The sequence below is a fragment of the Mirounga leonina genome, unplaced genomic scaffold (genome assembly GCF_011800145.1).
Source record: "Mirounga leonina isolate KUSES-001 unplaced genomic scaffold, KU_Mleo_1.0 Mir_201, whole genome shotgun sequence".
Taxonomy (NCBI): Eukaryota; Metazoa; Chordata; class Mammalia; order Carnivora; family Phocidae; genus Mirounga; species Mirounga leonina.
In genome coordinates this window covers 4,236,467-4,252,758 of record NW_023270504.1, presented here as the reverse complement: position 1 = coordinate 4,252,758, position 16,292 = coordinate 4,236,467, and the positions used below count along the sequence as shown (strand labels likewise).

The window sequence follows — 16,292 nt, the reverse complement described above, 5'->3', positions numbered from 1 at the left end:
TGAGATACACTGAGTCTGAGGTGCTTTGTGGGATACCAAAGGGTAAAATGCTGGGTAGGCAGTTGAAATGTGGGCATCTGGAGACTTCCTGGAGAAACAGTGAGTCCCGAAGATCTGAGAATCACAGCACCCGAGGCCAGTTGTGGGAGTGGACAGTATGGCCCCAGGGCTGATACCTCAAGTTTCCAGGGCCCTAAACAGCAGAGGGCTTCGAAAGACAGCATAGGAAGAAAGCCCAAAACATGCTGCCAAAGGGAGAAAGCAGGAATCTCGGAAAACCAGAGAGGACACAGAGAGTGTTAGGTAAGGAAGAACTGAAGAGCTCAGGAAACTCAAGCCCTGGGTGGGTGGGGAGGGAGATGAAAAGAATGTTTTCCAGAAATGCAAAGCCTTATTTAACATTTTAGAAGTTAAAACTGCCATTTCCAAATTTCATAATTTCATTAAAAGACAAAATAGATAAGCATTTGGACATCAGTCCCCTTTATAGCAGCAACTCAAGAATCACTGATATGGGGCGCCTGGGTGGCTCAGTTGGTTAAGAATCACTGAGGAGGCTTTTCAAAAATACCAGCTTTTCAGGTACCAGCCCTACAAAATTAGTCTCCCAAGGGGGAGGAAGGGAAAACTGTAATTTTTTTAAAGCCACCAAGTGATTTTAAAGTGTGACGAGGGTTTGAAATCATTCAGTGAAACCTCTAAGAACTCCTGGTTCATATTTGGCTTGAGCCCTTTTAGAAGAATTAAAGTGGCAGAAAAATGCATAGATTGCTAAGCTGTTAGAAGCTGATTGTTAAATTTAAGACTTTAATAGAAAAATAAAAAGCGGGGGGTGCCTGGGTGGCTCAGTTGGTTAAGCAACTGACTCTTGATTTCGGCTCAGGTCATGATCTCAGGGTCGTGAGTTCGAGCCCCTCATCGGATTCTGCGCTGTGTGTGGAGCCTGCTTAAGATTCTCTCTCCCCTTCTGCCCCTCCCACCTCTCTCCCGCTCTAAAAACAAAACCAAACCAAAAAAACCCCAAAAGCTTTAATAGGAAATTTAAAGTAATCAAGAAAAACTCCCCCATAAAGTTAAAAAAACCCAACAACCATAAAACACATCCCGTATGTTTATTAGCAGGAACATAGTGATGGCTGTCATTAGGACCAAACATTTAGTGGAGAGTAAATGAGAGCTAGATTTAGTGGAGAGTAAATGAGAGCTAGATTAGTAAATAAAACTGCCTGTAAACATTGCTAAATCAGTTATCCTCTTGGGTGTGGTTTGCAAAAGAACCTAGTGGCTGTCTGAAGGGGTGGCGAGCAGCACGTGGCTCTGGGCGAGAAGTCCCCAAGGTTTCAGAGCCCCCAAAAGCTTCCCGAACTACCATCATCCCACCTTTGGAAAATGCCAGTTACCTCCTCATTCCCAGAGCACAGCGTGAGCTGCACCTCGGCCTCCACTTCCTTACCACTTTCCTTTGTCCCTGGCAGTTTTAAGTTTGATCCTCACAAGTCCATTAAAAGCCCCTTCTGGGTCCCCAGGGATCCCAGGCCTTGTAAGTGCCGCAAAACACACAGCAGCCTTTCCAGGAGGAAGTCTCCAGAGCCTTGGGAGGCCTCTTGCTCCCTCCCTCCCCGCCAGGCTGGCAGCGGACCTTCAGGGACTTAGCTCCCCCCTCCGCCACACAGCCTCCAAACTTCACCACTCACCCCCCCCCTTCCCATGATGTTGAAATCGTTTTGTCCCATTTCTACTTTTTCTTGCTGTCCTTAAAGATAAGTATACAGATTTTTCATTTGTTGTATAACATTCACTCCTCCCCAGGAAATGAAAATAACCACCACAGGGAAGCAAGTAAGTCACGGCTCCCCCTCCCTTGGTCAGGGGAAGCCTCTGGAGCAAGGCTCAGACGTTTACATCTTCAGGTCAAATCATACCAGACATTTGGCGCCCTTTGGTTTCACCTTGCTGGGCAGAGTGTGCCTGGTGTCAGTGGTCTCCTTTCCCACACTGGATTTTTCTGGGTTCCTTAGAGTAGGTCTTTGAAAAATCAGTCCAATCTCCACCTAATTAGTCCACAAAGAGAGGCGAACAAAATGAGATATCATTCTCGTTCTATCAAGATGGCAAAAAAATAAGAAAGAAAAATGAAGCCTGATGATACCGAGTTTTGGCCCGGTGGCTGGTAAGCTGACTCACTCTGGCCCTGCTGGAGGCACTCTCAATCAAGAGACTTAACTACGCGCTTACTCTTCAACCCCGTAATCCCACTTCGAGGAAAATATCCTAAGGAAATAATCATGAGATGCAGTCAAGGATTTACGCACAGAGGATATTCGCGGCAGAGCCGTAATTGAGAAACACCGGCAAGGGCTTACGCGCCTCCCAGGTGGGGCTGCGCTCCGCAAACCCTCCCACGTCCCTACGAGGAAACGGGGCTCATGCAGCTGAGCAGCCCTCCGCTCCGCAAATATTTATTAGGTACCTGCTCTGCATTAGGTAAACAAAACAGGTGTGCTCGCAGCCCGCCTGCCCCCGCTCCCCGGAAGATGCACCCACGAAAATTCAGGATCTCGGAAATCAATTGGAAACTGTGCACGTTATGTTTTGGGGGGAAGCAGGTTCCACACTGTATCACCCCCACTCTCTCACCGCCGGCCACGAGCAGTTAGCGAGTCCGAAGAACATTTCCCTCAGGGGCGCTCCCGGGCCGACCTCTCCCTCCCTTTTCAAAAGCGGGTCCCGAGGCGCTAAGTAACCTGAGCACAGCGGAAAGAGCAGCGGCGCGGAAGTCTTCCGATTGGCTTCCAGTTCCAGGAAGTTGCCGACTTCGGGCAAATCCCGTCGCCTCTGGGACTGTTTCCAATCAGAAGAACGAAAGAAAGGGCTGCACCAGCTTCAGGCTCTTCGAGTCCACTCACTTTTGGGAGAGCCCTCCGTCTGTGAGGGAGGCCGACCCCGCGTTAGAGGGCCGGGGGTGGGGGGGAGGGGAGGGTGTGTGCGTGTCTATTCGCGGGGCTCCACAACACAAAGAAGGCCAGGGGCCACGTAGGCAGGGAGCAGACAGCCGGGCGTGCGGGGCGTGCGGGGCGTGCGGGGGCCGGGGGGCTCGGCTCCCCGCACCCCGCGCTCCTCCCCCGCCGCCGACTCCCGGCCCGCGCGCTGCCCCCCGCGCGACCCCCTCGCTCTGAGTGGCTCCTCAATACTCATGCATAACAGCTCCCAACTGAGGGCGCCTCTAGGTGCAGCACGAGGTGTGGGCGACCGAGTCCCCTCGCTTTCTCGCCCGCGAAGGAGCAGGTCTGCGCGGCTCCTCGCGACGGCTCAGGACGGTTACAGCAGTTAGACGGAGCCACGTGGCTCGTCCCCGGGCCCGGGCTCGTCCCCTTCTCACAGGACAGTCCTCGCCGTTTCCTGAAAGGGCAGTGGGGCGTCTCCCACCGTGTCCCTCGTTCCTCTCGCAGAAGACAGGAACACGGAGCCTTACGGTGCTTCGGGTTTGTTGCTTACCAACTGGGGGGCGGTTGCCGCAGTTTCTAAATGACCTTAGCGTCTACTGGGGCCCCCCTGCTTCCACTCAAACTCGCTGCCTCCCGGCCCGGTCCCCACAGCGCCCCTCCCCCGCCAGGGTCGGGGGTCGGCTCTGAAATGCAGTCGGCGAGGAACAATAGGCGCCCTCGCCCGCCAAGGCGGAGAGCGATTTGCATCTCACCGGAGCTCCCATCGGGACCCCCGGTGTGGACTCTGACCCTCGCACTGAAGAGCTGCTTTGGTGTGACCCGTTAATGCTGCTCCGAAGCAGCAAGGAGTCTTTTGACGTTCGTGTCCGCTTAATTCGGAGATCTAAAATGGCAGTTTGGTGGCCGGATCCTGTGAGCTCCGTCCTATTGTACGGAGAAGCCTGTGTGCCTGTGCGTAGGTGCATTTTTCTGCGGGGAGTGTTCGTAAATGTCCTTGGTTTTTCAAAGGGGCTCGCAGATGCCCAAAGGTTAAGAACTTCCAGGGACAAGTGAGCCACCCTGAAAGGGAACAATGGTGCAAATCCTGTGGGAGGAGGAGGGGGCCGAGGAAAGGGAAAGACTTAACTGAGGGGAGGTGGGGGCGGGAGGGAAGACGATCAGGTGAAACTTCTCTGAGAGGCAGGATTTGGGGGATGGGAGAGGGAGGGAACATTCCTTCTACTCTTTTATTTTTAAAGATTTTATTTATTCAGTTGACAGAGAGACCCAGCGAGAGAGGGAACACAAGCAGGGGGAGTGGGAGAGGGAGAAGCAGGGGGAGTGGGAGAGGGAGAAGCAGGCCTCCCGCGGAGCAGGGAGCCCGATGCGGGGCTCGATCCCAGGACCCTGAGATCATGACCCGAGCAGAAGGCAGACGCTTAACGACTGAGCCACCCAGGCGCTACCATTCCTTCTACTCTTAGTGTGTGCCGGGCACTGTTCTAGACTAAAATTCATGAGGATTAATTAATTCTTATAACAATCCCATGAGGTAAATAAGATTGTTCTGACTTCATAGATTCATTCATTTAGTAAATATTTATTGAGCGTTTATTGTGTATCAGGCACTGTCCCCAGAGCCGGGGATACAGCAGTTAACAAAACAGCTGGAAATACCTCCTTTCAGGGAGCTTGCATCCCCGTGGGAGGCAGGATGAGGAACCTGGGTTCACAGAGAGTTACACAAGGGTCCTCAGCTAGTAAGCAGTAGACATTTGAACCCAGTCAGTATAGCACTGGAAGCTGTTTTATTTATTTATTTTTATAATGACTCTAAACATGTGAAAACTAAAAATTTCTGTGCAACAGCAACAACAACAAACCACCAAAAAGATAAAAGTGAGAAAATATTTACATCAGATAGTGCAAAGAATAGCTTTAAGAAGTTTTCAAACTACAAATCGAAACCAAAAGCAAACATTTAAAATGAAGAAATGGGCAAAGATTACTAAAATAATTTAGAAGAGAAAATACAAATGATCAATAATGTTGAATCCTGGCTTCCTGAATTATCATCAAGACAATCCGGTTGTTGCTTGCACAGTGAGGAAGAGTACTAGCTTGACTAGCCTGAGGAGCCTATCAGAGGGCAGAGGGGAAAGGGCAAAGTCTAGGTATTTATTGAGCTTTTGAAGCCTGGTCTAAGGTGGATCTTTCAGTGGGGGTGGGGGATCATAATAAAATACATTAGGATTGAGGGACACAGCCGGGTAAGAATATTAAGGGGAGGCGTTTAAAGAGTCATAACAGCAATGCTGTGTGGAAACCTAGAAGCTAAAATGCCAGTTGGCCTTCTTTGAAGGAGTGTGTGACTGCAGTCACATGTGTTTCCTTACACTAGGCACTTGTTGGGTTCGTCCAGATTTACCTGACCTGCTTCCAGCCTTTGGCATTGAGTGTAGAACATCTTAAGATGTCTGAAGTGCTTGTGGGTAACCAAGTGATGACTTAAGAAGCCCACTGAATGAGGTAGAAGGGAATGATGGGTAAATCAAGTTATTGGGTTACCCCTACTTTTTTTTTTCCATTTTAGTTTCAGTGCATTCTCAACTTTTATTTATTTATTTATTTATTTATTTATTTGACAGAGAGGGAACACAAGCAGAGGGAGTGTGAGAGGGAGCCCGATGCGGGGCTTGATCCCAGGACCCTGGAATCATGACCTGAGCCAAAGGCAGCTGCTTAACCGACTGAGACACCCAGCGCCCCTCTTCTCAACTTTTCAGTTAGATTTAAAAAGCCTTTATTGAGCTTTATTGAGCTATCAATGACACTCAACAAATTTCACATACTGAAAGTGTGCAGTTTTGGTAAGTTTTGACACATGTATATAGCTATGGAACTATCACCACAATCTGGATTATGAATATATCTGTCACCCCAAAGTTTCCTTGTGCCTCTTTATCATCCCATCCACTTAGCAGCCCCTGTGTCCAAGCAACAACCCATTTGTCTTCTGTCACTGCAGATTCTTTGCATTTTTGTTTGATTTTATGTAAGTGTAATCCTATAGTATGTATTCATTTTTTGCCTTTTTTTTACTCAGAATAATTACTTTGAGATTCATCTGTGTTGTTGCATGTATCTGTAGTTTATTCCTTTCTATTGCTAGTAGTATTCCATTGTGTGGATATATCACCCATTGTTTATCCACTCACCTGTTGATACCAATTGGGTTAATACCAGTTTTTGGCTATTACAAATAAGACTATCATGAACATTCATGTACAGGTATTTGTATAGATATGTGCTTTTACTTCTCTTTGGTAATTAATTACCTAGGAATAGATTGGCTTAGTCATATGATAGGTATATGTCAAATTTTTTAAGAACCTGACGAACTGGTTTCCAAAGTGGTTGCCCCGTTTTACATTCCCATCTGCAATATATGAGAATCCCAGTTGCCGTACAGCCTCACCAACTTCTGGTATAATCAGTCCTTTCAGTTTTAGCCATTCTCAGAGGTGTATAGTAGTATCTGATTTTAGTTTTAATTTACATTTCTGAGATAACTAATGGTGATAAGCATCTTTTTGTGTGCTTTTTGATATCCACATACCTTCTTTGTTAAAGTGTCCATTCAAATTATTTGCCCCTTCTTGTTGTTGTTGGGCTGTTTATCTTACTGCTTTTTTTTTTTTTTTTAAGATTTTATTTATTTGCCAGAGAGAGCGAGCACAAGCAGGGAGAGGGGCAGGCAGAGGGAGAAGCAGGCTCCCCTCTGAGCAAGGAGTCAGACGTGGAACTCTGTCCCAGGACCCTGGGACCATGACCTGAGCCGAAGGCAGACGCTTAACCAATTGAGCCACCCAGGCGTCCCTATCTTACTGCTTTTTGAGGGTTTTTTATATACACTGCATACAAGTTCTTTATCAGATATGTGATTTGCTAATATTTTCTCCCAGTCTGTGGCTTATCTTTGCACTCTCCTAATAGTATCTTTCAAAGAGTATATTTTTTTGGCAGAGACTACTTAGTCCCAGGCCTGGCCTTAGTCTCCTCTCCTTTCACACCCAAGGCCTTTGCCACAAATATGCTCCCCTAGGTCCTTGGTTAGGCCAAGAAAACATTCAAGCTTGATTTCTCTCTTCATATTTATTGGAGCTGGAGGTACTGGAGAAGCAGTGTATGTCTTGTGTCTGGCATTGTTTGATCCAAGTATCTGTTGGGATGAAGAGAGTAACCCAGAACCCAGAGTAAAGTGTGTCCTAATGATCAAAGCAAGTTCTACTTAGTGAATGTAGATTACAGCAAACTGAAGAAAGAGGGTTCAGACTTCTAATTGAAATGTTTGACTGTAAAACTGCTTAGAATGAAGGTCTTCAGAAGTCATTTGTACAGTTTTCTGCTTAACCAAGAACTATTTCCCCTCTGAATGCTCAAAGTCATGTTGATGTGCTATGTTGAAGTCTTACACTGATTAATAAATATGTCCAACTTGAAAAAAAGAGCATACTTTTTATGAAGTCCAGTTTATCAGTTTTTTCTTTTATGGACTATATCTAAGAAATCTTTGCCTCACCCCAGGCCATTTACCTTTGTTTTCTTTTCAAGTTTTACAATTTTAGGTTTTACGTTTATATCTATGATGCATTTCCCCACGCTGGGAAAAGGTTTATTTGATAATCCAATTTGCTTTAAAATGTTTTAAAGTCACATTCAACATGGGACTAACAGAAACATGAACAAGCACATTATGAACCCTCCACCACCCTGCAAAAAGCATATGAAAAACAAGAACAAGGTTAGAGAAATACAAAACTAAGTTGCCTAACTTACGACAACACAAAGTTGTCTAAGTGAGCCTATCATGAAGACTTAAGGAGGTTTCGTGTATGGGAATCAATCAAGTCTGCCTGCACCGCAGTTTGATCTCTGTTTAGTCAAATTGCTTCAGCAAACAGTGTTCTCCGCTTCTCCACACTGTCCACCAAGCGGTTCACCATCGGATAAGCAGTGAGTCTTTCCAGGGGTACAAAAACCTTCCCCATACTGTAAGGTTTGGGGGACTGCTCTGTTTGGGCTCCTTGAGCTTCTGTGAGGGTTGATCCATGCCGTTGGATGCATCTGCCTTCTGGAACCACTTGACTGCACTTTTCTTCAGATCCAGAAGAAACCCGACTTTCATGAAGTCGACTGCTTTTAACACCTCGGTGCTCAGAACAAGCCGGAGGTATTCTTTTTGCTGTGAACTCGGGTATGAGGTTGTAAAAACAGCTTTATGAACATGTTCCTGTGGCTCTGAAATGCACGATTCAGTTGCCTTTGCTATGTTTTTCTGGAAGACCCCTATCTGGGTACAGTAGCCAACATGTTCAGCTCCTGCTGGTGGAGCCTCCATACCAGTAAACTCGATGCAGTAATTGTAGAGATTTGCCACATCCAAAGCCCACGTCTGAAACTGCATTCTGTTTCACTCAAATTTGTGATCTGGATTTCTAAAGGTTGATGCTGGAAACAGGGGATTGAATTCAGAGTTTGGTGTGCTGATGACAACCATACCCAGAGAAAAGTACCCAAATATGACTTCAGGAAACTTGGCCAGATCTTCAGAATCTAAGTATTCTATCAATTCAGTACATGTTATGAAGTCAAATCCAAGCAAACGAGAGTCTTTCTGTACAGCAGAAGCACAATATAAGGTTATAGTCAAATCTAGGTCCCAAGGAGCTAGATAATCCCCACTGTTGGAGTCAACTTAGTCCCTTCCCATTGTAAGGAATTGGCAGCAATAATATCTATTCCAAGAAGATGTTCAGTGCAACTGTGGAATTTTAGCATCCATCTAAGTGTGGCATCACTGAAGCCCAAGTCTGCAACCTTCTTGGGTTGATGTTGATCCACTAAATTTTTAACAAAGTAGTATCTCTGTACAGTAGATGGTTGAACTCAGTTACCTCCTTGCTGGGAACTTCTTCAAAATTACCATTAACCATACTGTTGCATTGTTTGTTTTCTTCCATTTTGTTTCCAAGTTTCAAGTTTTGTTGAAACAGAAAAGCCAATGTGTCCTTCAAGCTCTATGAATCAGCAATGACTCAGCTCCAAAGGAGCACACCAGTGGGAAAGCAAAGTGCTGTGAACACTCTATGATGCATTTTGAGTTAATTTTTGTATATGGTATAAGGTGTGGATGGAACTTCGTTTCTTTTGCATTTGAACAATAGCCTGAAAAGGCTATTCTTTTTGCCATTTAATTGCCCTTGCAACTTCACTGAAGCAATTGACCATATATGTGTGGGTCTGTTATCAAACTTTCTATTCTGTTCAATTGATCTATTTGTCTACCTCAATTTTTCCCAACTGAATTACTCTAGTTTTATTGTAAGTATTGAAATCAGTTAATATAGTCCTCCAAATTTGTCTCTTTTCTTCAAAGTAATTTAGGCTCTTCTAGGTTCTTTGCATTTTCATTATAAATTTTAGAATTAGTTTGTTAATTTCTACAAAAAAAGACTGTTAGGATTTTGGATGGGATTGCTTTGACTCTATAGATCAAATTGGGAAGAACTGACTTTTTTTTTTTTAAAGATTTTATTTATTTATTTGAGACAGAGAGAATGAGAGAGAGAGAGCAGATGAGAGGGGGGAGGGCCAGAGGCAGAAGCAGCCTCCCTGCCGAGCAGGGAGACCGATGCAGGACTCGATCCAGGGACTCCAGGATCATGACCTGAGCTGAAGGCAGTCACTTAACCAACTGAGCCACCCAGGCACCTGGGAAGAACTGACTTCTTAATAATATTGACTACGAACACAAAAAATTATCTTTTTTTTTTTTTCCACACCATACCTTTCCATGTATTTAAGGCCTCTTTAATTTCCCTCAGTAGTTTTCAGTGAGTAGGTCTTGCACATTTTTTGGTCAGACTTATTCCCAAGTATTTCAGATTTGTAATGCTATTGCATATAGAAGTACAACTGATCTTTGTACGTTAACTTTGTGTCCTGCAACCTTGCTGAACTCATTTAGTTTTAGTAACTTTTTAGTAAATTCCATAGGATTTTCTACATGGGCAATCATGTCATCTGTAAATAGATAGTTTTACTTCTTACTTTCCAATCTTGATGCTTTTTGTTTTTCTTGTCTTGTTGCACTGGCTAGAAACTAGTACAGTGTTGAATAGAAGTGTTAAGACTGGATATCTTTGCCTTGTTTTTGATCCTAGGTGGAAAGTGCTCAGCCTCTCTCCATTAAAGTATGATGTTTAGCTATAGGTGTTTTGTAGATGCCCATTAGCATTTACTGACCCATGAAAATAGTATATCTGAGGTGAAGAAATTTGCTGAGTTAATTTTTTTCCTAAACCATGAATAAATGCTAGAATTTGTCAAAAAATTTTTTTACATCTACTGAGATGAGCATATAACTTGCTTTTATTTTTTGGTCTGTAAATATGGTGAACTATATTGCTTGATTTTTAATTTTTGAATAACAAATACCTTCCTTTCCTTGATAAAGCCCAATTAGTCATGACATATTTTTATCACCAGGTTTGAATTGATAACATTTTGTTAAGAATTTTTATGTCTAGGGGCGCCTGGGTGGCTCAGTTGGTTAGGCGACTGCCTTCGGCTCGGGTCATGATCTTGGAGTCACTGGATCGAGTCCTGCATTGGGCTCCCTGCTCGGCGGGGAGTCTGCTTCTCCCTCTGACCCTCTCCCTCTCATGCTGTTTCTCTCTCTCTCTCTCTCTCATAAATAAATAAATAAATAAAATCTTTAAAAAAAAAAAAAAGAATTTTTACGTCTAGGGGCGCCTGGGTGGCTCAGTTGTTAAGCATCTGCCTTCAGCTCAGGTCATGATCCCAGGGTCCTGGGATTGAGCCCCACATCGGGCTCCCTGCTCTGCGGGAAGCCTGCTTCTCCCTCTTCCACTCCCCCTGCTTGTGTTCCCTCTCTCGCTGTGTCTCTGTCAAATAAATAAAATCTTTAAAAAAAAAAAAAAATTTTTACGTCTATGTTCATCAGAGTTTTTGGTCTGTATTTTTTTTTTTTTCTTGTAATTTCTTTGTTTGGTAATAGTATCAGGATAATGCTGGCTCATGGAATGGGTTGGGAAGTATTACCTTGTTATGGACTGAATTGTGTCCTCTCAAATTTTATATATTAAAGCCCTGACACTACTAGTACCTAGGAATGTGACTATATTTGGAGATAAGGTCTTTAGAGAGGTAATTAAGTTAAAATGAGGTCATTAAGGTGGGCTGTAATCCAATATAACTGGTGTCCTTATAAGAGGAAATTAGGACACAGACATGCACAGAGGAAAGACAATGTAAAGATACAGAGAGAAGATGATCACCTACAAGCCAAGGACAGAGGCCTCAGAAGAAACCACTGCTAACACTTTGGTCTCAGACTTGTAGCCTCCAGAATTATGAGAAAATAAATTTCTGTTGTTTAAGCCACCTAATCTGTGGTACTTTGTTGTAGAAGCTTTAGCAAATTAACACACACTTCATCAATTTCTGGAAGAGTTTGTGTAGTATTTTCATTACTTTTTTCTTAAATTTTTAATAGAATTCACCACTGCAATTATCTAGGCCTGAGGTTTTCTTTGTGAGAAGTTATTAAATTCAAATGGAATAACAATTCAATTTCTTTAACAGACATAGGCTGTTCAGGTTATCTGTTTCTTCTCAAGTGAACTTTGGTAGTTGATGTCCTTTTTTTTTTTTTTTAAGATTTTATTTATTTATTTGACAGAGAGACATAGCGAGAAAAGGAACACAGCAGGGGGAGTGGGAGAGGGAGAAGCAGGCTTCCTGCGGAGGAGGGAGCCTGTTGCGGGACTCAATCCCAGGACTTGGGATCATGACCTGAGCCGAAGGCAGATGCTTAACGACTGAGCCACCCAGGCGCCCCTGGTAGTTGATGTCTTTAAGAAACATCCTTTTCATATAAGTTGTAGAATTTATTGCCAAAATGATGTTCATGTTATTCCCTTATGATTCTTTTAATATCTGTAGGATCTGTATTTATGTCAACTCTGTCATTCCTGATATTGGCAATTTGTGTCTTGTTTCTTTTTTCTCTAATCAGTCTGGCTACAGGATTATCAATTTTATTGATTTCTCAAAGAATTACCGTCTGGTTTCACTGACTTTTTTCTTTTTCTGTTTTCTAATTCATTGATTTCTGCTCTAATCTTTATTATTGTCTTTTTTGTTAGTTTTTTTTTTTAGTTTCGAAACAGTTTCTAATTAACATGTTAACATGTTACATGGAACATAGTAACATCTGTTACATATGTATCATAGAGAAACTTTTTTTTTTTTTTTTTGAGAGAGAGAGAAATGGAGAAGGGGCAGAGGGAGAGGAAGAGAATCTTTTTTTTTTTTAAGATTTTTTTTTATTTATTTATTTGAGACAGAGAGAATGAGAGAGAGAGCACATGAGAGGGGGGAGGGTCAGAGGGAGAAGCAGACTCCCTGCCGAGCAGGGAGCCTGATGCGGGACTCGATCCAGGGACTCCAGGATCATGACCTGAGCCGAAGGCAGTCGCTTAACCAACTGAGCCACCCAGGCGCCCTCTCTTTTTCTTAGTATGAAGTTTTAACCTGGAAGATACTCTAAGTCAGAGGTTCCCAAACTCTTTCGAATTATGGAGCCCTTAGCCTCTCATGGAACTCCAGGCCAACAGAGATCCCTAACAGGCTCACTTATTTAATGGTTAGGTATAAACAACTTAATAACTATTTTTGACCCAGCAACTTAGCACCATTTGAAAATGTAATATAAAACAGTTGCAAAAAAAAAAAATACTAATTTTTCTAAGATTTTATTTATTTATTTGAGAGAGAGAATGAGAGAGACAGAGAGCACATGAGAGGGGGGAGGGTCAGAGGGAGAAGCAGACTCCCTGCCGAGCAGGGAGCCCGATGCGGGACTCGATCCAGGGACTCCAGGATCATGACCTGAGCCGAAGGCAGTCGCCCAACCAACTGAGCCACCCAGGCGCCCCAAGAGGAAGAGAATCTTAAGCAGGCTCCATGCCCAGTGCAAATCCCAACACAGGGCTTGATCTCACGACCCCGAGATCATGACCTGAGCCGAAATCAAGAGTTGGATGCTAAACCTACTGAGCCACTGAAAACTTTTTCTAATGTAGGTGTTCAGTGCTATTAATCTCTCTTTAAGAGCTGCTTTAGATGCTCTTTTTGCTTTCACTTTTGATTCATTTTTTGACCCTCTTGGCCAGAGAACACACTTTACATGACTTGAATCTTGTTACATTTATTGATACATGTTTTATGACCCCAAATATTGTCAGTTTTGGTAAGTGTTGTGTACTTGGAAAGAATTTGTATCTTGTTGTTGGTGAAAATATTCTATGTCAATCTGGTCAAGTTGGTTGATGGTATTGTCCAAGTCCTCTATGTCTCTACTGATTTCCTATTTACTCTTTCAATTATTGAGAAAGGAGTTCTTTTCTTACTATACTTGAGGCTTTGTCTCTTTCTCATTGATTCCATCAGTTTTTATTTCATGTATTTGGAAGCATAGGATGTTAATGTGAGAAACTCAGGAAAAGTTTTGGGATCATTTAAGAAGACAAGTTATGGATAGGTAAATGATAAACCTCAGGATTGTTTTACTGGAGTTTAGGAAACATCTGGCCCTACAGGGTAGCTCTAACTAGAGTGATTTATTTTTAGATTTTGCAGCCCAGAGATTAATCGCTCCATCTAGGTTACAGTATCTATTTTAATCAAATTATAACTCATCAGGATAAAGAACCAAAAGAAGTATCACAAATATTAGGTTGAATCATGTAAAGTTGTCTACATTTGCCTTTGACCCACAAAAATGGTAGTTATTTCACAAAGCAAGGATCTTTGTTCATTATGGTATTATTCAGAATAGTGAAACATTAGGAACTATGTAGATGTTTTTCATCATAGCATTTTTCAGAATAGTGAAAAAATGGGAGGTAAATCTAAATGTCACACAATAAATCATGCCATATCCATCCATATCATGGAATTAAAATGAATGTTTTGGGAGATTATTTAATAACTCAATCCCTTTATGTTCTTATCCAGTTTTAGGAGGTTAAATTCCATCTATATGTGCTGGCAACTCCCAAATGTATATCTGAAGTCCAATTGCTCAAAAAATCCAGATGCAGACATTCAATTTCCTGTTCACCATTTCCACTTGGATATCTAATCAATATTTGAAATTTAATATGTCCAAACTTGAACTTCTGATCTGTCTCCAAAGCCTGTTCTCCCCCCATCCTTATTCATCTTGGTTAACAGACATTCTGGCTTCATCCTTCCAGTTGTTCACTCCAAGATCCTCAGTCATTCCTGACTTTTCTTTTGTTCATCCCCCACATTCAATCCATCAGGAAGTTCTCTGCTTTAGTCTCAAAATATACCCAGTGCCCAACACTTTTCATCACCTTCATTGCTACCCCTGTGGTCTTCTTTCCCTTAGACTGCGAAAGCCTCCTAACCTTTTTAACTGCAATTAATCAGTATTTTTTAAAGTTAATAGTTTAAAGGGTAGTGATGAAAATTGTATAGATATATCTGGACCAAGTTCAAAGAGACACGGCAGACAATGTGCTCCAAAGCATTGCCCCATGAAGGTTGGAGATATTTGCTCTATTGTCTCTTTTCCTTCTGCATTTTCCTGCTCCCCTCCTTTGTTTCCTCTGTAACTATCAGGAACTGGGGCAGTTACCAGTTTATTGCCTCTCAGCTCCAAATCTACCCTTTATTGCCTGTTCTGCAACAATGCTAGACCCTCTTGTAAACACTTTTCCTTTGCCAGCTGGCACAATGTTCGCCTTTGTCAGGAGAATGCTCTGGAGAGGCACTAGACGAGGGAGCTTCTCTTCCTTGTTCTGCTGTGCTTCCTTCTGCAAGCTCCTACAGGACGCTCCTAGCTCTTGTTCTCAGCAGCTAACCTCGTATGACATTCCCCTGGGTGGCTCTCCACTCTCCACTGAGTCTTACTGGTATAGCACCTCTCCATGGATGGCCTCCCAGCAAGTTCTGGGACACGGTACCTCCCCATGGATCCTTCCCTGGCACCTAAGGGTAGATTCACAAGTGCTACTGGTGTGGCGTTTTAGTACTGATGGGCTATGGTTGTGCCCTAACAAATCGGGCTCTCAGCCTGGGGGAAAGGGGGCATTTTAGGTTTGCCTAGCCTTGGGCCTAGGGTTAGTGGCTGCTCATATAGATGCTATTCTTGTGTTTTGTTTTGTTTTAATTCTTGTATTCTTGAGTTCTTTTTATTGCATAGCAGCAAATCTTCCATTGTTCTAATTTCTTGTTACAGTTTGTGATGGTTAAATGTTATGTATCAATCTGGCTGGGCCACGGTGGTCAGATATTTAATCAAACATTATTCTAAATGGTTCTGTGAAAATGTTTTTTGGATGAAATTATTTACATTGGTGGCCTTCAAGTAAAGCAGATTACTCTTCGTAATGTGGGTGGGCCTCACCAAATCAGTTGAAGGCCTAAACAGAACACAGATTGACCTCCTTCTGAACAAGAAAGAATTCTGCCAGCAGACTGCCTTTGGACTTGAACTACAACTCTTCCCTGGTTGTCCAGCCTGACAGCCTACCCTGTAGATTTTGGATTTACCAAGTCTCTACAATTGCATTAGCGAATTCTAAAATTTCTCTATGTACACACACACACACCCTTTTGGTTCTGTTTCTCGAGAGAACGGTCATACATAGTCTTTTACATTAAACCACCCCTTTTGGGGCACCTGGCTGGCTCAGCTGGTAGAGAATGCAACTCTTGATCTCAGGGTTCCTAGTTCAAACCCCACAGTGAGCACAGAGCTTATTCATTTATAAATAAATAAATAAATAAATAAATAAATAAATAAATAAATAAATAAATAAATAAAAATAAAAAAAATAAATCACCCTTCTTCAAATATCTGTGTGGTTTCTGACTCTTGATTGGACCCTGACAAATACACTACTGTTCTGCCCTGAATTCCTAATCTATATGTGCAAGTGTCTACTAAGCTTTTCTACTTGGATGTCTAACTGGTATTACAAACTTAGGTCCAAAAGTAAGCTTTTTATTTTTTAACATTTATTTATTTATAGGGGTGCCTGGGTGGCTCATTCGGTTAAGCATCTGCCTTCAGCTCAGGTCATGATCCCAGGGTCCTGGATTGAGCCTCGCATAGGGCTCCCTGCTCGGCCTGAAGCCTCTTCTCCCTCTCCCACTTCCCCTGCTTGTGTTCCCTCTCTCGCTGTGTCTCTGTCAAATAAATAAATAAAATCTTTTAAAAAAAGATTCTATAATAACAAAGCAAAA

At 43.0% G+C, this 16,292-nt stretch overlaps 1 long non-coding RNA gene and 1 pseudogene across 1 annotated transcript; both read right to left on the bottom strand.

Annotated features, from left to right (window-relative positions):
- Nucleotides 1-1,095: 1,095 nt before the first annotated feature.
- LOC118025532 lies at nt 1,096-2,905 on the bottom strand. Its single transcript, XR_004683342.1, has 2 exons — nt 2,150-2,905; nt 1,096-2,051 (listed from the first exon to the last, which is right to left on the bottom strand). It is a non-coding gene; the product is annotated as an uncharacterized LOC118025532 (long non-coding RNA).
- Nucleotides 2,906-7,712: 4,807 nt separating this feature from the next.
- On the bottom strand, nt 7,713-8,947 carry LOC118025456 (annotated as a pseudogene).
- Between the last annotated feature and the right edge of the window lie 7,345 nt (nt 8,948-16,292).